Below are 25452 nucleotides of genomic sequence, written 5' to 3'. Positions count from 1 at the left end.
AGAAAAGTCTTCGTCAGATTCTTATAGTCCACAGATGCGCCGTCACTTGAATATCAGATGACGTCCCTTCTCATCCCAACCTTCCAGCCTGCTGAACAAGTGTGAAACAGGCCAACAAAGGCTTATGTATACTGTATGTCAGCGCTTTTCTCCTCCTTCCACCGGTAAGATGCTTCTCACCTGTTACTTAAACTCTTTGGGATCGGCTTAAGAAGGAAGACGGTCCTAGTTCTTGCGGTCGTAATGGAGTTGTTAATTACAAGAGGAAATTAGTTATAAAGCCATCAGCACGTAGCTTTGTGGGAGGACCAGTTCACTTTGCCTGGTTTTATGGCCGCCCGCCGAAGGTAGAAGTAGTAGGCATCGTCGGCTGCTTAGTTACCTTTGAATATTTCATGTTCGCTACGTTCTAAAGGCTGTCATTGCCGGGTTACTTCGAGGATTGCTCATTTGCTTCCTCTTGGTGGATTCAGTAGGCTTTGTTCCAACATGAGCTCTTGCCCTCCCACCAGCCCGATTCTGGATACGTTGAATGCCCGTCCAGGAAGAATTTATATTGATTGCCACCTTCCCAAGGACTGGAATGCCTTGGGATTTTCAAAATGGAATTTTTTATTTCAATGTGAACGAATAGAATTAATGCTCTAAAAGAAGAGCGCTGTGATGTTTTCATCATCAAATATTTTCTCTTAGTATAATTTGCAAAGGAACATTATGAGGTCGGAGAAATATCCTATAGTATTATTCGTGATGTCTTTTTACTATATTCCTATCGGGATGAATCATCACTCTTTGAAATGAAATCTCAGCAATTTATTCACCAAAGTTTAACCCATTGTTATCCTGTTGCCATTCACAGTTGGTAAGGTTTCAACTGACGTTTTCAAATGCGCGAGTAAAATCCAATTTTGTTGTACAGGAATGCGTCGGAACGGATGATGATGTTTTGCGAAATTGTCGGAAAGAGCAGAGAACCTAATCTCAGTTTTTTTAACCGCGAGTAGGACGAGATTTCATGCTAAATTCTCTCTCTCTCTCTCTCTCTCTCGAATCGTCATCTCTCTTCTCCTCGTCCTCTCCCTGTCCTTGTCTCTGTCCGTCTCTCTCTCTCTCGTCCTCCTCTCCTCTCTATGAGGTACGTTATTTTGTTAGATGATTATTTTAATGGACACATGTGGTATTGGAAAACCGGAATGGCTTTGTTTGACGTGAGTGAAGCATGTAACTCCAGCCTTTTAATGAAGTGAGGGACCAAACTGTAACTTGACTTTTCCCATGCATCCAGTTTCCGCTTATCATTGTCGAGACAGAAGAATGGGGTTCACTGATGCCTTCAAACCTGAGATTGGTTATTCGAGGGAGGCCCATATTTCTGCAGCAGTCTCCTTTAGGTTTAAATCCTGTCCTGCATTCAAAGGTAACTCAGTCCTTCTTCCTAGTACCCATTCCCCCCATCCCCACCACACGTCATTTTCAATACACACCTGTTATTGTAAGGGGAGTGAAGGTATACCCTTTCTTGACCACATGCCCTTAATGAAAAGCAACAGTTTCCCTTTTTCTTCCTTATGGATGGCCATCCCATTTTATTTTGTCGCCCCCTTCCCCTTCTTGTTTACTTTCGGGTCACGGTCGTGTTTAACTTCTGGATTGAAACTCTGTCTTCTTTTTCCTCGCCCCCTTTCTCCCTTTGCTGCTCCTATTCTCTGTCTCTTTTGTAACAAGTTCACCAATGGCCGAGTGCTCCTTTCAGCGGGAAGAAGAAGAAGAAGAAGGCCTGGCACGGTCTCTGTGCCGCGTTTGTTTCCTCCTTTCAGGGGACGCCCAGTTACCAGGGTCTAGATGTCTTTAGAAATCTTGTGTGCAGAGTTGTGGTTTTATAGATTGTGTCCTCTCTCTCTCTCTCTCTCTCTCTCTCTCTCTCTCTCTCTCTCTCTCTCTCTCCTATCTTATTGTATGTGTTAGCAGTATTTTTAAGACAGAACTATTGAAAAAAAATGGTTAAAGTTGCTATTGTGATGCTATAAAGTGGAAAACCAGACTCGTTTCTAAAGTAACCATTTGTGGTCACCGCCAAACAATACGTTTCGTACCGATACAAACTAAACGACGTAATGAGGCTTCGGTTTATGACTTTGTTGTATATCACTGCAACGACTGCAATTCATTATTCTCTGAGAAATAACCAATGAGAATGAACTTTTAATCAGGAAACGTGTCTTTATAGGTCCAGGGCGAATTTAGGGCAAGTTTCAGTTACCAAGAATGGTGAACTGGACTTTTTATCATAGAATTTGAAACTTGGGAAGGAAAACTTTTATTAGCAAGGTGTTACTTGTTAGATTTTTAGACGAGTTTCCTGGAATGTTCAAGCTGACTTTAAGGCCAGGACCGAGGGACAAGGACATCAGATAGAGTACTCTAGCCTTTTGTTAAGTCACTATCATTTCTTAACATTTTTTGAAATCCATTTTTGCTCATTTTACATATGTTTCGATTGCTTTGTCTCGATTTTCTTTAGGTGTAGAGTTTTGTTTCCCATCATTGGCTGTACGTTTTTTTTTTTAAAGTCAGCTGAAGATCCAAAGTGGAATCATTTTACTGGTTAAGTGAGCCGATGACCAGTGTTGTGCGATGTCACTGTGTGTCTGATATTTAGGCTGTCAGTTTTCATGAAAACTGGGACCCAAGGATTTTTTAAAGCCAGCAAATCGTAAGTTACTCATTATACCTTTGACGACTCACCATTTAACTGAACGGAAAGGTCAAACTTACACTAAAATTAGTCAGTTGATTTAATATGTCTTATTTTCTCCTTTTAAGCTAACTTCTGAACACTCGTGCAGTATACGAACAGACTGGATATGCACTGTAAATAATGGTGAATCAACCCTCTTCTTGTTTGCATCTTTCTTTTCTCAGTTCAGGTCAGATTTCGATTTTAAATGAACGAAAGACTCGGATTTTTTTTTTTTTTTTTTTTTTTTTTTTTTTTTTTTTTTTTTTTTTTTTTTTTTTTTTTTTTTTTGTCGCTAAACGTAAATGAGAACAAATCGCAGAGTAGGCAGGTGATGACAACTGGCATAACTCAGTAGGGGTGACTTAAGAAGCAGGTATCCAGGGTGAGTTCATCGAAATTCAGCATCGGTAGTTACCAGAGGATATGAATATTTATGATGATCTTGGAAGTTTGTATTTGTAGTCACTTATAACGTCTCGTTCTGCTCCTGTGTCATGTTTTTGTCAGGAAAAATGACAAACCTCTTTCCCTTAACACTTGAGCCTCAACAAATAACATTTTTGTAGCACAATATTTCCTCCAATCTGCATTTCCGTTCAAGTATGTGTTACCTTAGTACAATGCACACGAGTGAGCGCACGCACGAACACTCATAGCTATACAGTTAGTTATTTTATTGACAAATTTACAACTATTAGTACAAATTTGTCCAAAAAGTGACCTAATACAAAATATGCAAAGTAGACAGTAATCTTTTTGTTCTTGCAAGTATATGGCCTACAAAGAAAAATACAACATCAAGTACAAGTAACATGAGTATTTAAGATTATAAAAAACGAAAAAGGAACTTACAATATAGAGAAAAATCTAGTCACATAACTTATCATTTTTCTGAAAATCATTCATTCATAAACATTGAATCAGTATAAAGTCCTAATACACATAATGTTTGAAAAAAAGGGAAGGTTTATACAGTGACCATACAGGAGACAAAACTTTCCTAGTCGGTTGGATGTTGATTGTTTTCACTCATTCAGATTTAGGTGTTTTATATTAGGACTGACGTGTAACCTTAACTCAAATATTCATTTATTTAGTAATATAAAATGGAAACGGTTTTATTTGGCTTAGTTTTACTTCAAATGAAAATCATCATTTGATGATGTGAGAGTGGTAAAAAAAATCTGAAATGACTTGCATTTTACTTGCATTGAAAGCCAGGTGTCTAATTAAGTCTATTGCATTGTTATACTGCCTCCGCCTTTAGGCTTCTTTTCTCCTGCTTCCTTTCTCTCTCCCCCCCCCTTCCCCCCCCCCTTTCCCCCCCTCCCTCCCTGTCTGTTTAAGGTATGAAGACAAAACGATGTTTGCCCTGCCCTTCACGTTTTAATTAGTGTTTGCACAAGCTTTGTTTTAATGACTGTTTGTCGTCGAAATGAACTATATGAAAGATTCATTCCTCTCTCTCCATCTCTTGGTGCCTCTCACGGAGAAGTTTTACGTTGGAACTATATAATACTTCCTCTTCAGCCGTTTCCCTTGTTTTCATTCGTTTCATTCGCGCTTGTTTGAATTACATTCATTTTCCCCCGTGTTTCTTACGATGCTCCACTTCTTTCACGTCCACAGATTCTGTTCTCAGAAAACTTGCTTAGCAAGTTAATGGGCATTTGTTTTTTTCTACACGTGTGCTTGCCTTGAATGATGCTGAAGAGATGCGAAATCTTGAAACATTGTGCCTGTGAAATTGAAATCATCAGAGTTGATTCTTCATATTTTATTTGGCCAAATACAAATTCTACCTACGTTTTGAAATACCTTCTGAAATTTGATTATCAATACCCTTGCCGCTACCGTGCCAGGAGAAAAGAGTATTGAATGAAGATCTTTGTAATGTAAATTCAGCTGTTTTTATTCCATGGCCCATGTTATTTTGAGCGTTAGTCCTGTTGAAACCTCCATTTCTCTATAAAGAAAACGAATAATGCTCTCGTAGAAAGCTATCCACTAAAGGTTTTTAAAAAGCAACAAGAGTATTAGCCGTTATGAAATAATCCAGTTGTCAAAAAGTATGTAGATGCCGTTCATACAAAATACAGCGTTAGTTCACTCTTTATTGAAAAAAAAAAAATAGATGCATCGACCAGAAGAACACAAAATAAATAAAGAAATAAGCTTGAAGGTAGAAGAACTGGTTATAAAAACTGGAACACGGGTGGATATTTTTTGATAAAAGAATATTTGATTTAACTGAAGAACTGACTTCAGTCAATCGAAGCTTGAAATTTGTTGATGATAAACGATTGTGATGGCAGAGCTGTTATTCTTCAAAAGCGGTACCTTGATCGCTGTTTTGAGACAAAGGATATTTCTATTTTAAGCCATGACCGGGGATGGACGGACGGAAGGAAGTAGGATTGCAGCTGTCGTGATGTCATAACAGAATAAATAATAAGGGTGAAAAGGTGACTTAAAACTGGATACCAGCTATATATACATTTTCTTTAGTGCTTGTGAACGAAGACTCCATGACCTTTGTATTCGGTCATCTGATTCGAATCATGACAATGTTCCGTGCTTGTTTACATAGTTTTATTATTATTATTATTATTATTATTATTATTATTATTATTATTATTATTATTATTATTCGGGTGTCGGTTTATATATTATAAACCGACACCGGGAGAAGAAGATCTTAATTTTGGGTTCAATACCTTTATTGTTGTTGTTATTATTATTATTATTATTATTATTATTATTATTATTATTATTATTATTTATTGTTGTTGTTGTTGTTGTTGTTATTATTTTATATAGCTGTTTGGCTATGACTTCTGAGTTTGAAAGGCAATTCAAAACTCAATTTGCCTCAATGCCACGGAACTTTCAATTATGTATTAACGCAGGAGAGAGTGACTGAAATGTTATTATTCCCCCTTAGGGCACTATTCCGGATAGGCCTACTCCAATGCGTTTAGTAGGCCTGCTGTAATGATTCTTAGCTTCCTTTCCACCCCCCCTACGGAAGGACCTCTTCATTCTGCTCAGGAAGTAATGGTTATTGGTAATGTATTGGTGATGTAGGCACAGCTGTTGACAGCGGAATTGTGTTTGCAAGTTCTGTCGGAACAGCCCTCCCCTGCTTCCCAGGCTTCACCGGGGTGTACCCCCTTCCCCCTACTTCCTTAATTGTTTATGAACTTTAGAATTTCCCGATTCTCTTTTATGTAGCCTCCTCTCTTCCTCCCCCCCCACCCCCCCCACCCCACCCCTCCTGAAGGCTGTTGACTAGATACTTCTGGCAGTAGTCCCCCCCCCCCTTCTTCTCCATTTTCAGAAAGAGATGTAACTTTATTAGTCCTGTCCTTGCGAAATGGCAATACTGTGGACATTTATCTTGTTGAATTGTGTTTTTGAATATCTCTATTTATTTATTTACGTCCCTCATCTGTACTGATACATATTTTATGGAAAAGGGCTGAAAAAATCTTTAGGAATCAGTTCAGTTAGACTGTGTTAGGATAGTATTTCCTCTATGTTGTGTGTATTAAACACACACACACACACACACACACATATATATATATATATATATATATATATATATATATATATATATATATAATATATATATATATATATATATATATATCGTGCGTGTACGTATGTATGCATAGATTCATGCATGCTCCTACGAAGTGAGCGGTTACTCAGTGTCTCCTTTTTATATCAGAAATAGTTCAGGACAGGTTGACCTTCATTTTATTTCTTTTTTTGGGGGGGCCTTGTCTTCATTTCATAGTTCCTGTCTGATATGTAAGGGGATTCTGTCGTTTCCCTTATTTGCATCTACAGTTCTTTTTGGTGTTCTCGAAAAATTGGGTATTGTCGCACGCCAACTTGGCAAGGGGAACAAGAGAGAGAGAGAGGAGAGAGTTTATGGATTTCCCTCAAAGAATACGAACAAATCGCTTTTATTTATATTGCGTGATTAATTTTATTCTACTCCTTGCTTTTTTACATCTCCCACTTGACTAATCAGAAAGGGCATATAAAAAACATCGAATCTGGATTCTCTGTAATCTTATTTATTCCTTTGTTTGTTCGTCTTGAATGGGGAGGATAATTCTGCTCCCTCTGCATTCTTTCATTTCTTTGTTTTCCCTTCTCTCCCACCCACACCCTTCTCTCATACTGTCCGCGTCGCGTGACATATTTACTTTGGCATCATTGTCGCCGTCTCCAGGTTTTCCGGATTTATGGATGGAAAGGACGAGAAGCGAGAATACATTTTACGTCATTGCCTCTCTCTCTCTCTCTCTCTCTCTCTCTCTCTCTCTCTCTCTCTCTCTCTCGTTAGCGGGTTTCATCTTCCTTTGCTGATAATTCGTATACAGATATCTTTTATTCATGTGCCAGTATCGTTATTTTATGGCTTTTTTATGTGAGGTCATAGGATGCTTTTCTGAGTATCATATGAGTAATTGATATGTGGCATTTAGGTTATTTTGTGCCTCTATAAAGGCTGTGCCCATTAATGGTATTAAAGAAACCATTCAGTCAATCGGTGTATTATTCCGCTCTCCTTTCACAGCAGCCTCAGTTGCATATGACTCTGGCTGAAATAAGATGCGATTTCCTAAAATGGAAGATCAGAGAGAACAGAATACGCAACATAGCAACATCCCTGGACAGTTTTAAATTGAATGGGTGGAATTATATATATATGTCCTTGAGATTTTCACCTTATTGTCAAGGAACAATAGCACATAACAGAGGTACAAAAACTGCTTGTCACAACTAGACATGGAGACGACAGAGTGGAAAGTCGCCTTTAACAGCCAGTTGTGAAAAGAAAATCATTTTGTCCTGGTGTTCATTCTCGTGATCCCGTCCTTACCACAGACTTCCATACTTCTTATTTTGTGAGATATGTTCATTTACTCACTGAATTGTCGTCAGTTGTGCGTGTTTTAGGAGATCGTACTTTTTCATGTTTGTTTGTAATTCGCACAAATGCATAAGAGCCGCATATGTAGAATTTTCTTGTAGGTTTCACGTTTTTACATTTCCTTTTGTTTATGTTACTTTAATGAAGGGCATAAAGAAGTGAAGTTTAAGCTTTTTGAGATATCGTTCTCCAAACAGGCTTATTTTTTAGAAGAGCTTCAATAAGGAGAGTATAATACGCCATTTAGTTATACTGATTTTCTGTACTATTATGTTTATGAATGCATGATAACATTTGAGTACTTACTACATCCATTTTGATGGTGTATTTATAAATAGTTTCCATTAGCTGGATTTCCCTCTTTCTGCCTTCAGTGGCTAGACATCCCAAAGTTCCGGTCTTCCGCCGTGCTCGATTCCCCTCATAAAGAGCCGAGATTTTGACGAGTGTCACGCGTGCCCGCTTTCGACGCGTATTTGTGCCACGCGATTTCATTGTACGCTCCGTAACTGCTAGTTATTGAAAGGAGCGCTTTTGTGGAGAACGATTTCGCATGATGCTGCTGCTGCTGCGGGCTCGTTGAAATAGATACCGGATGCAGATGGAGTCCAACGTTGTCATTCTTCCATGGATGTTTTATTTAGAAGTGATTTGTTATCCGGAAAAATTTCTTTTTTTTTTTTGGACCATTTTTGTCAACACCTTGGCTGCATTGGAGTTGCTCCCTTCGTCATTGATGGCCTGGGTTGTGGTCTGGCGTGGTATAGATATAGAAAAAACCAAATGTTGCAAGAAATAAAGGAAACAAAAATAAAATAGATTTTTATGAATAGATACAGTAGGCTACAAAAAAAAAAAAAAAAAAAAAAAAAAAAAAAAAAAAAAAAAAAATCTTAAAAATGAATAATGATTTTTGTGGAAGAGAAACGGGTGACATGAAAGCGGTCCTCGCTATATCAGCTTGAAGGTAAATGACATTGGAATGATCATTTTATTTGTGGTGTTAATAGAAATGGTCACGCGTGTGTGCTTAATTTTGCCTTTTTGTGACTTTTAGGTTCAGTTTCTAGTTTAATTTTCTCTCATTCGCATCACACACCGAGTGAACTATTCGGTTCCAGAGCTTGGCCTCACGCCTAGACCACCTCCTCCTCCTCCTCCTCTTCCTTCTTCGGACCAGCCATGAGAGCTGAATGTCAGCTCAGTGGTCTGGTTAAACTACTTTAATATAATAATAATAATATAATAATAATAATAATAATAATAATAATAAGTATAATAATAATAATGAACTAAGGAACCTCCGTAACGAGGCTATAAATATTGACAATCAAAGCCACCAATAGTGTTAAAAATATATTATTGTACAATGGTAAAAATACAAGGAGAGACTTTCGGATACTACTCCTTATCCCTCTTCAGTCCTACTCAAGAGGGATACGGAGCAGTATCCGAAGTCTCTCCTTGTATTTTTTATCATTGTACAATAATATGTTTTAACACACTGTGGCTTTTGATTGTCAAAAATAATAATAATAATAATAATAATAATAATAATAATAATAATAATAATAATAATAATAATAATAATAATAATAATAATAATAATGGGACTTTTAGGCCTGTCACTGCAGGAATAATTGCGCAGTTGATGAAGATAACAAGGGATAAGATATATGAGTAAACCACTGTTGCGATTTTAAAGAAAAGATGACGTCAGGTTGGTAAGCATACTGATGGAGTTCATTTTTACTCTGGTTCTATTTTATTCTGTATTATATATGATTTCGATGTACAGTATTTCCTTTTTTCCTCTGTGGTTCCTGTTGCGTTTTCATTGTGAAGTACACCGAAATATTTTATATTCGTGATTGCGAAGTATCTATCTATCTATCTCATCTATCTATCTATCTATCTATCTATCTATCTATATATATATTATATATATATATATAATATATATATATATATATATATAAATCATTCTTTAATTTTTTACTTCAAAGTAAACAGCCTTTCTCTTTTTCACCATTTCTTTTCCCCTATCTTTCCCAAAGAATTATTTTCGAAGAAGGGATGACCAAACGCAACTCTTGCGTATTGAAAAAGTTGCAGCGAAATTGTGGACGGGCTGTTGAGTGTTGGCATTGTTGGCAGGTGAAGCCTTTTGTGCTCTTGTCTCGTCGGATGGTTTGTTGCTGATTGATTATTATGTGTTTTCGCCGAACGAGCGATAAAATATTTATCTTATCGGAATATTTCTCCTGTATGGATGGCCGTGACTTTATTTCGTGCTAAGGGACATCATTAATAATATTGTCCTGCTTATAATGTCGCCGTATTATTATATTATTCATAGCAAAGCAGCTATCGTTAACGTGGGGAAATTTTTGTCATAGTTAGGTGCCAGAGACTGCTGAAGGAAATATGCCAAACAAGATCGAGCTATAAAACTGAAATTATTATTATTATTATTATTATTATTATTATTATTATTATTATTCATAGCAAATCAGCTATCGTTGAAAGTTTTGAAATTTTTGTGTCATAGTTATGTGCCAGGGAATACTGAAGTAAAGATCGAGTCATAGAACTGTAGCTACAACCATTGAAAGGGAATACCATCAGAGCGGGAAGGAGACAGAGCCCCACAGCACACAGGCGACACCCATAGAAAGGGAGATCATCCCTCCTGTTTCTCCAGTGAATTTCATCGACACGACACCGGCAGAGGCCGTCGTGAGGAGCGATTTGGAAATGGTTCCAAGGTTGCGATCAGTGAAAAGAAAGTGGAACATTTCACACATTCCGTGATTGTCGAACACATTGCGAGACGCTAATAAGAGGGAAAGGGGAGTGACAAGGTCCATTTACCCATCTCTCTCTCTCTCTCTCTCTCTCTCTCTTTTCTCGGTGAGGGGGTGGGGGTTGAAATACCGTATCATCATCGCATCAGGGAGGCGAGAACTGACTCGCTGATGATGCTGGAAGGAATCTCAAAAAGGTTCTCTGTTCCCCGTTTCCCAACTGTTGCTCTGATTCGTAGGCACCTACTATACGCACATTCTTTTTCCCACCTTATTTTAATGGACTTTGAAGTCCCTCCGTCTCTCTACGCGCAAATGCATATATACACGAGAGTGTAATATATATCTATCTATCTATATATATAATATATATATATATATATATATATATATATATATATATATATATATATATACATATATATATATATGTGTGTGTGTGTGTGTGAATTTTTATTACATCACCGTGACTCATATACTACGTGCATTAAGCTACAAATATCCTTTAATATTCAATTCGCTCCATCTTGGAATTAATATATTTTCATATATTTTAACCGGAGGGGAATTTTTGAGTTGATAATAATTCCGTCCTCTCGTGGATTCGAACTAGCGCACAGAGGAGAAATCGTGATTTCAGTGACAAGTTGGCCTGGTCGGTTACAACACTGAACTCCTGATTTCTCCTCTGTTCGCTGGGTCGAATCCACGTGAAGGACGGAATTATCATCATTTGAAAAATTCCCCTTCTGTTAACATATATGAAAATATATTAATTCCGAGCTAGAGCGAATTGGATATAAAGGACATTTTTGGCTATATATATATATATATATATATATATATATATATATATATATATATATATATATATATATATATGTTGTCATTGGGTACTTGTAGTATGTGGAAATAACAGTAAATGGTTGACTGTGGCCAATGTATTTCCAGGTTTCTGCTGTGTTGTCTAAGAAATTGTTGCTCCCTCTAGTAAATAAGTAACGTTAATAATCACGCTTTGGAACAGTGACAGCGGCAATGTTAACAAGGTTGAGATATTTGTATTTTTAAGAATATGATGTTAATCGTCTTATTTGCCTGATGAATTGTGTATGGTAATTCTTCAAAAGGGGGAATTTGCGTCGTCGTTTATTCCTTGGTTCTGCAAACATCGTCAATGCTGTTCTCTGTGAATGGCGGTGTGTTGACAACATTTCATTCGTTTCTCATGTATGTATACGGGACGAGGCAAATCATAAAGCATAGAACATATGAATGGCTTTCAACTTCCATTCGCATTTCGTGACATCCGGAGAAGTGATGAAAAAGTCGCCCATCATTCATGACACATTCATTGAACACATGTCGTCGCTTTTATGCCTCGACTGCGACAGATACTGACGCATTTAGCTGTCGCATCATTTGTGTCGCGTCTCCGGAAATATATCGAGGTCTGGAAAAAATGGGAAAACTGACCGTAAGTTTTTATGTCGCCTTTTTATGCTTTACTGTTGTGCTACAGTAAATACCTGTGTATGAATAAATTGCCACTGTGGATGTTGATGCTGTATTTATTTCAGAAATTTCTCTTCAAAAACCTGTCTTTCCCTGTGCCTGCATCAGTTATAGTGGTATTGTGTCATTTACTTTTTCTTTCATGTAATCCGTCATGGATTTATGGATTTTCTGGTTCATGTATGCCTTTGACAAACTCAAAATAATTATGATGTGCGGACTCACACTGTTGGGGAAACGTATATCTTATACCAGGCACTGAGCTGATTAACGACTCCTATGGCTGGCCCGAAGGATTAGATATCTTTACGTGGCTAGGAACCAATTGGTCACCTAGCAACGGGACCTACAGCTTATTGTTGGACCCGAACCACATTATATGGAGAAATGAATTTCTATCACCAGAAATAATTTCCTCTGATTCCACGTTGGCCGAGCCGTGAATCGAACATAGGATCACCGGATTGGTAGCCGAGCGCGAAAACCACTCGTCCAACGCGGGACTATCCTGTTGGGGGAAAAGAAGTTGCTCCCCGCACTCGGTTAGATTAATTAAGGCATCCCGGAGACGTCAATGAAATGGCACAAGGGCTTACACGGTCTTGGTCACTATTTAGTTGGGTAGGCATTTCAGTTGTGTAGTTCTGTTTGTTCATTCCCCTTGTAGTTTTATTTTCTACACAAAGACTTCGAGTGACCTTTTGATTAAGGAAGATTGCATAGTTTCTCAATGCTGCAATGATAACTTCCTGGACAACATAAATACAGCCATATGTAGGAATGCGTATCAGATTGTGGAAGCTTTTATGCCTGATGTGAGTGTACAGTTATCGGCATTACTTCGCAGACAGAAGTATGATGAAACTTCTCCACTATTGGTATCACGAGGGATATTTACTCTACTATTCCCCATTTCAGATCAAGAGAAAAGAGCGAATGAACGGAGGTGGGAGTTACGTCTTCCCATAAATGTGAAGTCTCCGCGAAGGACCATTCATATTACTTTTCCTGAGACTCCTTAGTAATTATGGAAAGTAACAAGCGTCCAGCAGTAGGCAACGCGGGTTAGGAACAACAGGTGTCTATTGAGATGGGATACCTTGATAACACCAATAATAAACACTTGTAAGTAATTAACGCATGAATTACTCTTGGCAGATGCGCATATGGTCTTACCTGTTAAGACTTTTTGTTAATGATTTCGTTAGAAAAAAAAAATAGAAAAAAAGGGTTCTTTTCATTGGTGTGGGGCGTATGAGAGGGAGATGTATCTAGAACACATGGCGACCGTTATATCTTGTACCTGGCAACAAAAGGCATTTGTCTGATTAAGGAATTTTGGGTGAATTGTGTTCAAGCCTCTGATATTTGTTGTTTTGTAAGTAATCAGTATTGCGGATAAAGACTTTGGGGTTAATGAATTGCAAATTAGTGTGTTGATTATCATGAAGTATTAACCCGCTGCGTTATTTATCATGATATTAGTGTATGGAAGGTTGAATGGTTGCCAAGTTCTTCTTTCTTTGAAAGCATGAACATTATTTCTGTGAAAGAGTAATAAACATGTTAATGTCACTGTTAAATGAGTGTGAGTTAAGAAGGGGGCGGGACTAAATCAAACAGGTGTTAGCTTTTCTTGTCCTGAGAGAGGGTCGTCGTCGCCAATATGGCGTTGAACTGCCCTCTTCTCATATGAATTCTTTGCCATTGTTCTCTCTCCTACTACCCTTCAATGCCTTTAGTTTCAACGTACAAAAAAAATATTTGCATTTCAGTCACAGGACTGGAAACGTAGTCGCTTTTCGTTGTGATCATAATTAGTCGCGAAATCAAAAATGCTCTCTTTCTCTTTTGAATCCTCGTCACTATTCGGAGAAAATATAATTCTCTCTCTCTCTCTCTCTCTCTCTCTCTCTCTCTCTCTCTCTCTCTACATGTCTGTATTAACTTCATGAATTTGACAGAGGTTCAGTCATCGTCTTTTAAATTAGGCTGTTGCGAAGCCGAATAATACTTACGCATTTCTTGAGCAATCTCCTGCTCATCTGCATTATTTAATGAAGGTTTTTTTTCGTAATGTTGTCATAGATCTCTGACGATTTTATTATAAACATATTTTAATTGGTTTCCCGATGATTTCTAACTACTGGTCACCCGAAAAGCAAAATTATTCCGTACGGTTGATCTGCGGAGGATGATTCCATCCGGAAGGGATTACAATATCAATTCTGACCAAAAAGGGATTTGTATTTATTAGGGTGTTTGGTTTGGGGTAATGATGTTTACTTTGCTCGGGCCAATTAAAAGGATTATAATTGTAATTAGTTGTTTTGGTGAGGAAGCAAAACGGATTAGTATTTATCTGTATGGTAGTTTGTTTACGTTATTGCAATATACACATTTGTTTATATTTACATGTACGCGCGATTACACACGTATACAGTGTATACGGGTATATATACATACATTCGATATTAGCCGTTGTTTATATTAATATATGTACACGTATAGACGTATGTATATATAGTTATTATATATATAATATATATATATAACATACTTGTATATACGTGTGTATCCCGCGGACATGTAAATATAAACAAATCTGTAATATTGCAATTACGTAAACAAATTACCCTGCAGATAAATACTAATGCCGTTTTGCTTCCTCACCAAAACAACTTAATATAATATATATATATATATATATATATATATATATATATATATATATATATATATATATATACGGTATTTCTCCCCTCAGTTGCGGTTGTTGCTGAGGAAAATCACTAGATACGATCACCTGAGTCCTAAAGTTTTGTTTTATGATTATTATTATTTCCTAACTTCTGAATAGAGGACGACGACTCCCCAAAGCTGAAATCAGCGCCTCAGTGGCGTAGTCGGTATGGTCTTAGCCTGCCACCTCGGTGGCCGCGGGCATTCCATTGAAGGGTTAGAGATGTGTATTTCTGGTGATAGAAGTTCACTCTCGACGTGGTTCGAAAGTCACGTCAAGCCGTTGGTCCCGTTGCAATAACCGCTGGTTCCATGCAACGTGAAAATACCATACAAACAAACACACACAAGCCGTGCTAAAATCTTGCATAGCATCGGCCGCTTCACACACCTGCGGCGGAGACTCACCAACAACTCGTCAAATCCTTCTACACCAGCTGCGACATTCACTGCTCTTCAGCATGGACTCTTGTTTCCTGTGTGTTGAGGTCCTTCCTTTCTAACACCCTTTTTACACTATCCATCTTCGTCTTCCCGGGTCTTTCTCACTTTATTCCCAACACTTCTGAATGGAACACACTTTTTACCAAGTCTGGGAGTCAAAAATGGCCCAATTGGCTTACAGCCGGGTGTGAGGTATTGGAAAATATAATCATATGCTATGATTAAATAAATGTACTGATAACTTTGAAAAAATAGTAAAGACATGCACAATAGTAGATGATGAATGCAGCCTGATCTCTAAATGAATATGAAATAAAGATGCACCTTTGGAGAGCACACAAACTAATTACACGACTTCTCATTTCTGTTGTTTAGTATATATTAGTATAGAATATGAAGATTGCCAGCTGGACCGTTGATTTTATATAAAATAGCCTTGAAAAATAGAATAGCCCTGACCTACGTTAACCTTTTGATTTAAAGCCTAGCGTATGCACATATCCAAAATAATAATTAAATATTGCAATTTTCATGGCATGTCAACTACAAAAGTAGTTTATCTGCATAACATCACCCTTTTCTTTCATACGCATTCAACACACGCATCACTTCTCGTAGAGGAGAACGGCTCAATAATACCGTCATGTATTCCAACCTTGGCATCCATAAGCGCTTCAGTTGTCCTCCCAGACTTTTGCACACATCCTGCTGCCTTCTTTGCTTTACCCCTTCTGCGACTCACCTCTTGCCTCATCCTACTATCTTCAAAAGCATATTCCATTTATCCTCTTTACGTTGCTGTTACATCATACCAGCAAGAGGGCACGAGCTGTATTCACGGGCGAGGCAAAACAGTCTAGACTTGTTCCTCCACTTTGGAGAGCCATAACTAGCTCACATATGGGTATGGCAACGCCAGTTACTTGTCTTTCCTGCTGTCGGCTTCATTTCATGCTCTTTCAATTCAAAGCATCTTAAGTGCGCTTTCAAATAGGTTTTTATCTCATTTAATTGCCATACACACACACACACACTATATATATATATATATATATATATATATATATATATATTATATATATATATAATTATATACATATATATATATATATATATATATAGATATATATATATATATATATATATATATATGTGTGTGTGTGTGTGTGTGTGTGTGTGTGTGTGTGTCTGTGTGTGTGTTTGTGTTTGTGTACACGTAAAACAAAGAGAAAGTAGGAAAGTTAGTCGGACTTCATATTGATTGTACAATTTTATGATAAGTTTTTATGTTGACGAAGCTTTGACAGAAAAAAATGAGGAAAATTATGTTTTGTGTTTTAAGTCCTGAAATATATTGTTGACAGAATTTCTTTAAAAAACGAGCGACTAATCTTTTTACTATAGCTGTGAACTGTACACTATTTACAGTTCAGAAACATTTGCTGCAAGGACACTTATGAAAAGTAGGAGACACCTCGTAAATGGTAACAGGAAGAAATTAACATATGTTAAAAAAAAGAATGCGTAATGAAAGCACGAGCAGATGGCAGAGAGAGAGAGAGAGAGAGAGAGCAGGGGGAGTCAAAGGTATTACCTAATTATGGCAGCGATAATGAAACGCCGCGTGTTGTCCAAGCCAGAGACAAAACAAAAATTAGTAGGAATATTATCAGGGGGAGGTGGTAGAGAGAATTTGCTCAGTGCAGGGATGCAGCAAATTTCATGTATATGAGAGCATAATAACACCATAACTGGATGATGGTTACGGTATATTTTCCTTTATTTTTTTCTCTTATTTTTGTTGGGAAAATATAACTGTCATGTTTTGAATGGAACAAAGTTGCTTTATCAATTACTTCACATAAGTATAAAAAAAAGAGTATTATGGACATAGTTCTGACCATCATTTTGTTCCGGTATATTGAATGAATGACTTTGACTTTCGTTGAAAAACATTAAGTAGATAAGGAAAATTGTGGTATCATTTCAGTCATTTGTTCTTATATTTTGTCAGTTTCATGATTACTGTATGGTCAAGTGTTTTAAGAGGAATTTGTACTTTTATGCGGCATGGTAAAATGGCTGTCACAGGATAGAACGCTTGTATGTAAGTAAGCAAAAAACAAAAAGTAACTTTTATTACTGGGTAATAATACAACATTCACTATTAAATTAAGCACATAGTTTGGGAAAAACATATCAAATATATCATGATTTTTAATTAGCATTCTTATAATTTCGGACATCATACCACATCACATTACTGGAATGGTATGTTTGTGTTTGAGAGAGAGAGAGAGAGAGAGAGAGAGAGAGAGAGAGAGAGAGAGAGAGAAGTTTCAGCCACAGAAATAGAACAAATCTTTTCCAGATTCTGACTTATTTTTTTTTTCTCTGTATATTATCGAGCGATAAAAGGTTGACAAGTCGTTATATAACTGTTGTTTATCGGATCAGAATTATTGATATTTGAACGGCGGGGCCTTCTAAACCTTTGTTAGCACTGGGCCTTTCTAATGACAGATTCTAAGATCGTGGCGGTCGCCATCTGCCGCCTTCCTGCTAATACTTATTATTATCTTTCCTTGGGACAAGGATCGTCTGCCTAAGGCATTATTTGTTTACGAAGTTACCGTAATTCACATTTGCTCTAATTAACAGAGTCATATGCAGCAGAATTCATCGGGTACAGTGGTCGTCGTCCTTTTTTATTTATTTATTTATTTATTTATTTATTTATTTATTTATTTATTTATTTATTGCGCAGTGGAAGCATGACGGTGATTATACGTTTTACTTTCAACTAGTGTTTAGATTCTTACGAAATTTCATATCTATTATTGTACTTACGTTATATGAAAAGGGGATACAAAAACTCCAGTTAATGTAAAGACCCTGGGTCTTGAAAAATCTGATCGTTCCATCCGTCAGCCGTTGAAGGGCGATAGGTTCATCAGGCGGGAAAAATGGAGCAGCCGTGCTTTAGCTAAATTTGGCGCGTGTTAGAAACCCATCAATCACTTGTCCTGCTCTCTCTCTCTCTCTCTCTCTCTCTCTCTCTCTCTCTCTCTCTCTCTCTCTCTCTCTCTCTCTCTCTCTCTCTTTGGGTGATGAAATGGTCACTTGGAGAGTTTGAGGAATGACGGCCTTTTACTCTGGCATTTCTCACTCATTCCAAGTTTAATTTAGGTGTTGAAACAAAGCCCAATTTCTGTCGGCCTTCCAGCCGAAGACACAAAGCAGAATTGATTTGACTCGCGTGAACAGCTGGAAGATCAGATCGCCCTTGCTCTTTTTCGCATGTGCCATGTGTTGTTGTCACACTTTTTGGCGCCTACGTCCCATAAATACTCCAAATGCCCTCTTTTATGGCAGTGAAAATTGACTATTATGCGGAAAGGAAATGATTTGGAGGAGGAGGAGAATGATTTAAATTTGTAGGCTTAAGAACTAAGCTTGGTGTCATAGAGTATGAACTTGTTAATTTCAAGATAATACGATTGCGACTTTCCAAGGACTGAATTTTTTATGAATCCAAGAGTTGTGGATGTATTCGTTCCTAATCCATGAATTTGTTATGGTTCTGCAGCTTTGAATCTACGGTTTCCATGCAGATTTTGGGATTTAACTAGATATTTGCCCCTTGAATTTATCGGCTTTAGTGTCTTGAAGCTTTATGGACTTAGCACATGTCATAAAGCGACATCTTGAGGGCGGGAGGGGGGGGAGGCGTGGCTTGTGGGTGCGAACAGGAGCTTCATAAAATTCCTCTCGGCAATCGCCTTAATCTCGTGTAGAAGGAAATGTTAGCAGCTTAGGGAGGGCCTGCCCGGACGACATTCCACCACCGCCAGAGAAGGGCGGCTTTGACGCTCGGTTTAGTGTAGGCTCAAATCCCTCCCTGTGTTTATTATTATGATAATTATCCCACGCGAAATATGGAACACTCCTCTGTTACTGGGGCCTGCTGGTTTCGGGCCGCGCGTACTCATAGGTCATGAAAATTAAATTCATGTAATTGAAGACATATTTCTATGAGATAATAAATCGTACTCCGGTTTTTTCTGAATCTTCCCGGTGTGGTGGTGGTTTTTTTTTTTTCCAGTAAGTAGTTTCATTTTAATACAATGGTTTTGACCCGGACAGTATAGGTTCTCTTTAGTTTTGTCGAAGATTGGCCTCAGATTTAAGAAAACTTGCTGTATATCCGTACTAGTGCCACTACTATCTATTGATAAGTGGCTTTCAATCAACAGAACATTCATTTATTTAAAAAAAAAAAGGGGGGGGGTGTGACATATGAGGAATAAAGCATGGAATAAAGTAATGAACTGTTTATAGATAGCAGCAGCAAGAAATGAATTGGTGTGGCCAAAAGTCGAGTACCGGGGAGAGGTTTTTGTGTGATATGCGTCCCAAATCGTCCATGCTTAGCAGTACCTACTCCTTGTTGGGCCTCCTCCTGTTCACTTTGGGGCTTCTCGGTGAAAAAGCGGAACAAGCTTCTATCTCTTAATGATGGGCGAGAGCAGTTGTGTAAAAGCGTCAGTTCGTGTGTAGTGGCCGGGCGAGTTGTGTAATGACCATATATTATCCAGTTCTGGGACTCGTAATGAGGCAGCGCATGGCCTTAATGAGAAGAAGCCCTGCCCTGTCATGCCACGCCGTGCCCAGGCCCACCGCCACTAGTAACCGGCCTAAATGTTTTGGGATTAGAAAACTCTCACACGCACCATCGTACATACCTACCATCTGAAGATGGTTTCTTTCTCTCTCGCGCGCGCCTGGTTTCCAAAGAAGTCCTCGCAGAGTAGCTTATCCTTTATTATTTACAACAACAAAAATTGCGGGAAAAATGCCTCAACCTTCGGTAAGCAGCTACACGGCAGCAAATTAGCCAAGGGTGCTTTTGCCTATATAGGCCCTATATGTTCATGCACATACAAGACAGATCCTCGGGAAGGGTGTCATGTGGTGGTTTCCCTTGGATGACGTCGTAGTTTTGCTTTCATCATTTGTATGTAAAATGGTGCTCTCTCTCTCTCTCTCTCTCTCTCTCTCTCTCTCTCTCTCTCTCTCTCTCATATTTATATTATAAACCATAAGCATATGTATGTATACATACATACATACATACATACATACATACAAGCACGCGCGCGCACACGTGTGTGTGTGTGTGGCGTAGGGATAGGACACTATTAAAAGCATTAAGTGTTAGTGCCGTAGTCGCTTGGTGCAGCGCTTGGCGTACGTTTTTGGGGTCCGTTGATCGTCCACTGGCTGCCACCCAACTGTAAGTAGGTGCCACCGTTTGATGAGATCAGGAATACAGGCGGGTGTGCTGGGATCGCATCCCGGGAGACCTGTTGAGAAACCTGTGGGCTCCACCCATCCCTTCCTTTCTCGAAATGGAAAAGGAAAGGTGTACGAAACATGTGTGAGTTCCATAGCTGTTCTGTCCTTCTTTTGGGATGAGGCTGTTAACCCGTTGCATTTTTCCCAGCCTACCACAGTTGGCCACCCAACCAACTTGAGGTATACCATAGTTCGTTGTTGGTAGGGCAAGAGAAGCTTTGTGGATTTTTCTGGAAAGATACATCAGTAGTTAACCCCCTTCTGGAGTTAATCTTGTGCTGGTGAAAAAGCGATAACCACTGGAACTATATATATCTATATATATGAAATATATATATATATATAAAAATCTATATATTATATGAATATAATATATTATATTATACATTATATACACATCAACCTACAAATGTTCTTAAATATCTGATTCGCTCTACATCGGAATTATTATATTTTCATATATGTTAACCGAAGGGGAATTTTTTAGTCGATAATTATTTCGTCTTCTTGTGGGTTCGAACCAGGCCGATAAAGTCACTGGAGTCCTGATTTCTCCTCTCTCCGCTGGGCGCTGGTTCGAACCCACGAGAGGACGATATTGTTATCAAACAAAAAATTCCCCTTCGGTTAAACATATATTATATTATTAATTCCGAGGTAGAGCGAATTGGATATCGAATAACATTTGTAGCTCCATGTATGTATATGAATCACGGTGATGTGATTAAAATTCACACACACACACACACACACACACACATATTTATATATATATATATATATATATATATATATATATATATATATATATATATACATACACACACACACACACACACACACACACATACACACATACACGAAGGAAATAAAAAAAAATTGAACTGGAAAAATTGATGAGAGTCTTCAGGTACCAGCGGTAATTGAGTTGTTGTATAGTATTTGAAAGGGCGAGGAAAGGGAAGGGGAAGTATCCCTTGATAAAATAGGATGGATGTGGGATGTTCATTGAAAAGTCACTTTGAACTCTGTGCACAGAACTTTCGGCCATCCTAAAGTTCTTGCTTGGTGTAGTATGTAAATCGGTCTTTTCCATAATATTTTTGTATCAGTAGCTGACCTGAATAAGTTTGATTATTTATTTATTTATTTTTTAGATGTATGTCTAATCCATTCAGTGGTATTGTTTCATGTTCAAGCTACACAATTCTTCCTTTTTTTTTCTTTTTTTTTCTTCAGGTCTGGGTTAGAAAAGGACATTTATATCAAAGCAATAATAAATGAACACGATCCTCCCTTTTTTTCTCCCGAAAATTGGTTCTTAAGAATTAAAGAGATTTTTTTGCAAGCGACGGTTGATGGTTTTGTATGATGGAGGGGATATGTTACAAAATGTTGTTATAAATACATTGATTTTTTTCCCCAAGTATATCAGTGGCTATTGACTTAACATATTCATTCAGGCAGTCATGCTAATAATTCCCTCAAACTTGGTGTATTTAGACTTCTGTTTTCTACATTTAATAGCCTCATCACTGAAGGAGGGAAGGCGATTTTAAGAAGGCCGTAGTGAAAGTATACTTCGAGCTCCAGTGTTGAATAACCGTCAGCAGTTCTATGTTGATCATGCGTATGTAAATCCATGAGTATCTGGGCTAATTAGGGACTGAGAAAACGAGAGCGTAATTATTCCTCTTGGGCAGGGGCCCAGTGCTCGCAAAAAAGAACGAATGCCGTAGGTAGTATTCCCTTTCCATTATCCCTTTTGACCGCACCAGACCTGGATTGTAAAAAGAACGTGTCAGTATATATTAGGTGTCAGTGGAAGTTCTCAAAGTAAGTTAATTATCACACGAGAGAGAGAGAGAGAGAGAGAGAGAGAGAGAGAGAGAGAGAGAGAGAGAGAGAGAGAGAGAGATACTAATTCCATTGTCACAAGTCTCTTATTACTTATTACCCTCAAACTTTCAGTGTTATTGTCAGAAGTCCTAAAATACGAACTGAACGAGTAAATAAACACCAAGCATTAGCTGTCTGAAGAGATTTTACACGTAAATTCTGAAGTTCATTCTCTCATTTTTGGTCCCAGAATTTTAAGATATTTCATCATTTAAGATACGATGAAAAGCGAAACGCACAGAGTAAGGAATAGGACGAAAATCCTGTGTTATTCTTCATATTGCTATAACGTGTATGGTTCCTCCCTATGTACAAACTTGACCCGGTAGACAATTAGCCATCCGTACCTTTGCCCTTTATCACAATCTCAGACATATAACTAACAGCCCTCTGCCACGGTTGGTTCACAGAAAGCCTCCTGTACAGTTTGAAAACTGTCATCAGACACATCAGGCATCTATATCCAGTAATCATGAGATTGAGCAGTTGAAATGAGACGTCATCAAAGTTATGAGAAAGATGGCAAGCGATACTTCTTTATCTTAGTTGTTTCTCGGCCTTTTACATTTCCTCTCTATACAATTGTTCCCAAGGCTTATACTAACATTTTAGGTTCTCTTCACACTAGATGTTTGTCGGCCAAACCAACCAAAATGTAGAGGAATGCAAACTTGAACATTTTATTGTGTTTGGTATTTTTAACGAAGAATCCTTACTAAGAATTACGGGGTCAGTCGAAATATGTTTTAGACAACCACATTTTTAATGAGACACTTCGTTTTATCCCTGCATGTTACTAGAGATTATTCAGTGTTTTGTTTTACCTACTCATTAATTTGATATATTATTGTAAAAAAATTGTAAGTTGTTGTCAGTGTTCTTGTTGTTATTTACTGCTTTACTCTGTTTTTCAATCCAATAACGATGTATTCTTTTAACCAGGAAAATTGTAATTTTTTTTTATTCTCGAGAATGCATTGATATAAGAACAAAAACGTGTCTCAAATAAAGTTCTTGTACCCTCTGTCATCAAGTCATTGGTTATAGTTTAAACTAATTTCTAGCCCCGGCTTCCCCGCTCCCTAAGCATTCAAGCAACATTCATTCAGAGGAATTACCCGTTGGTCATGATTCAAGCCGGAAGAATGGAGCATCCAGGATATAAAAAAGGGAGAAGGTTTGAGATGGAGATGTGGTACTGGAATGTACTTCCACCACAATGAAGAGAAGGAAACGATGGCCGGGCACACATGCTCTCAAGAGCCCTTTGAAAACCTCCTTTTTGATTTCCAAGAGCTGTTGGAGTCTCACTTGTGTCTTTCGTCGCGTGCCGTAGCCATTTACCCCCCGCTGTCAGGGGGCCGTTTGATAGCGGTGCGTCCTTGTCTTGCAGTTGTGCTCCTGCGTCGGTTTTGTTGTTGTCGTAGGTTGCTGCTGGCGCCCTTTGGATGAACACGCTTGTTCATTTCTCTCCTCCGCTGATTAATAATTGCTCTTTGTTCTGAGGAATGCTCTCTTATGCTGCGGAGCGCCATCTAAAGCAGTATGAAAATTCTGACATTGAATAGACCTTTGGGTTTTAAATAGACGCTTTATTTTATGATTATAAGCGCAGATGGTCGGCCATTAGGATGTAAGGTACTCTGCAGCGTATCTCTTACTTTTTTTTATCCGTTTAACGGTGCCGGGGAGGGACGGAGATTCCTTATCCGTTTGGAATTTAAGCTCAGGGCTAATCTCTTAAACGCTATCTAGTTACAATTCATTGGCATACTTACGTATACGCTTGAATACCAGATATATAATATATATGTTTATATACACACACGCACTATATATATATTATATATATAATATAATATATATATATATATAATAATATATATTACATATGTGTGTGTGTTTATATTATATATATATATATATATATATATATATATATATATATCATATATATATATATATTTGACTCACATCAAGGTCGAACTCAGGTCTCTCAATAGAAAGGCTAGGTCGCTGCCAACTAAGGCACACGCGTCATAAAAGATATATATATATATATATACAGTGAAAATTGAAGGAGGTTCTATCAACCAAGTAGACATCAGTCGATGCAAGGTGAAGGACAATCCTTTATTCCCATTATTTGTACTTTATTGTCGCGACGTTTCAAGACATAAAAGTCCCATTATCAAGCTAAAAAAAAAATAAAACGAAAGTTAAAATCATAAACTCGGAATACATACTAAAAGTTTAAAAAGTTTACAAATATAAAAAAAAAGCAAGTACAAGAGTAGGGAGGAGTCAATACCATAAGGTGCTGAAAGCACAGTCGAGTGACAATTCGGGCCGGGTCAGCTTCGACTTGAACTCACGAGAGATAGAGAGGTGTTGAGGTTGGGAAGACTGGTGTTTAACTGCGGAACGAGTTGTTTAGAATCACTTTTCATTAAACAACTCGTTCCGCAGTTAAACACCCAGTCTTCCTCAACACCTCTCTATCTCTCGTGAGTTCAAGTCGAAGCTGACCCGGCCCGAATTGTCACTCGACCTGTGCTTTCAGCACCTTATGGTATTGACTCCTCCCTACTCTTGTACTTGCTTTTTATATTTGTAAACTTTTTAAACTTTTAGTATGTATTCCGAGTTTATGATTTTAACTTTGGTTTAATTTTTTTTTAGCTTGATAATGGGACTTTTATGTCTTGAAACGTCGCGACAATAAAGTACAAATAATGGGAATAAAGGATTGTCCTTCACCTTGCATCGACTGATATATATATATATATAATGTAATGTGCAGACACCATTGAAGGCAGTATGAACATTAAGGAGATGAAAAATAATAACAGCTACACAAATAATAATAAATAATAACAATTATGACGCCTGCTGTTGTTATTACTAGAATAGTAACATAGGAAATTTTTATGAATAATAGTTATGAAAAAAGTTGAGGTGATAGTAACTTCATTGGCCAGTAACACTGTAGG

General features: G+C 37.8%; 1 protein-coding gene across 11 annotated transcripts in view; it reads left to right on the top strand.

The window, feature by feature from the left end:
• The window catches only part of LOC135208014 (delta-like protein C), a 633917-nt gene that overhangs the window by 571531 nt on the left and 36934 nt on the right, over nt 1-25452 (top strand). The window contains exon 1 of one of the 11 annotated variants that reach the window (XM_064240119.1): nt 13124-13141. The exons of the other annotated variants lie outside the window; for them this stretch is intronic. The gene's annotated coding sequence lies outside the window, so the exon portion shown is untranslated. Of the gene's footprint in view, nt 1-13123; nt 13142-25452 lie in introns of those variants that run through there. 11 annotated transcript variants of the gene reach the window in all.

This window comes from Macrobrachium nipponense, chromosome 34 (genome assembly GCF_015104395.2).
Source record: "Macrobrachium nipponense isolate FS-2020 chromosome 34, ASM1510439v2, whole genome shotgun sequence".
Classification (NCBI taxonomy): Eukaryota; Metazoa; Arthropoda; class Malacostraca; order Decapoda; family Palaemonidae; genus Macrobrachium; species Macrobrachium nipponense.
Note: the sequence above shows the minus strand (reverse complement) of the source record. Positions and strands in the feature narration are given on the sequence as shown.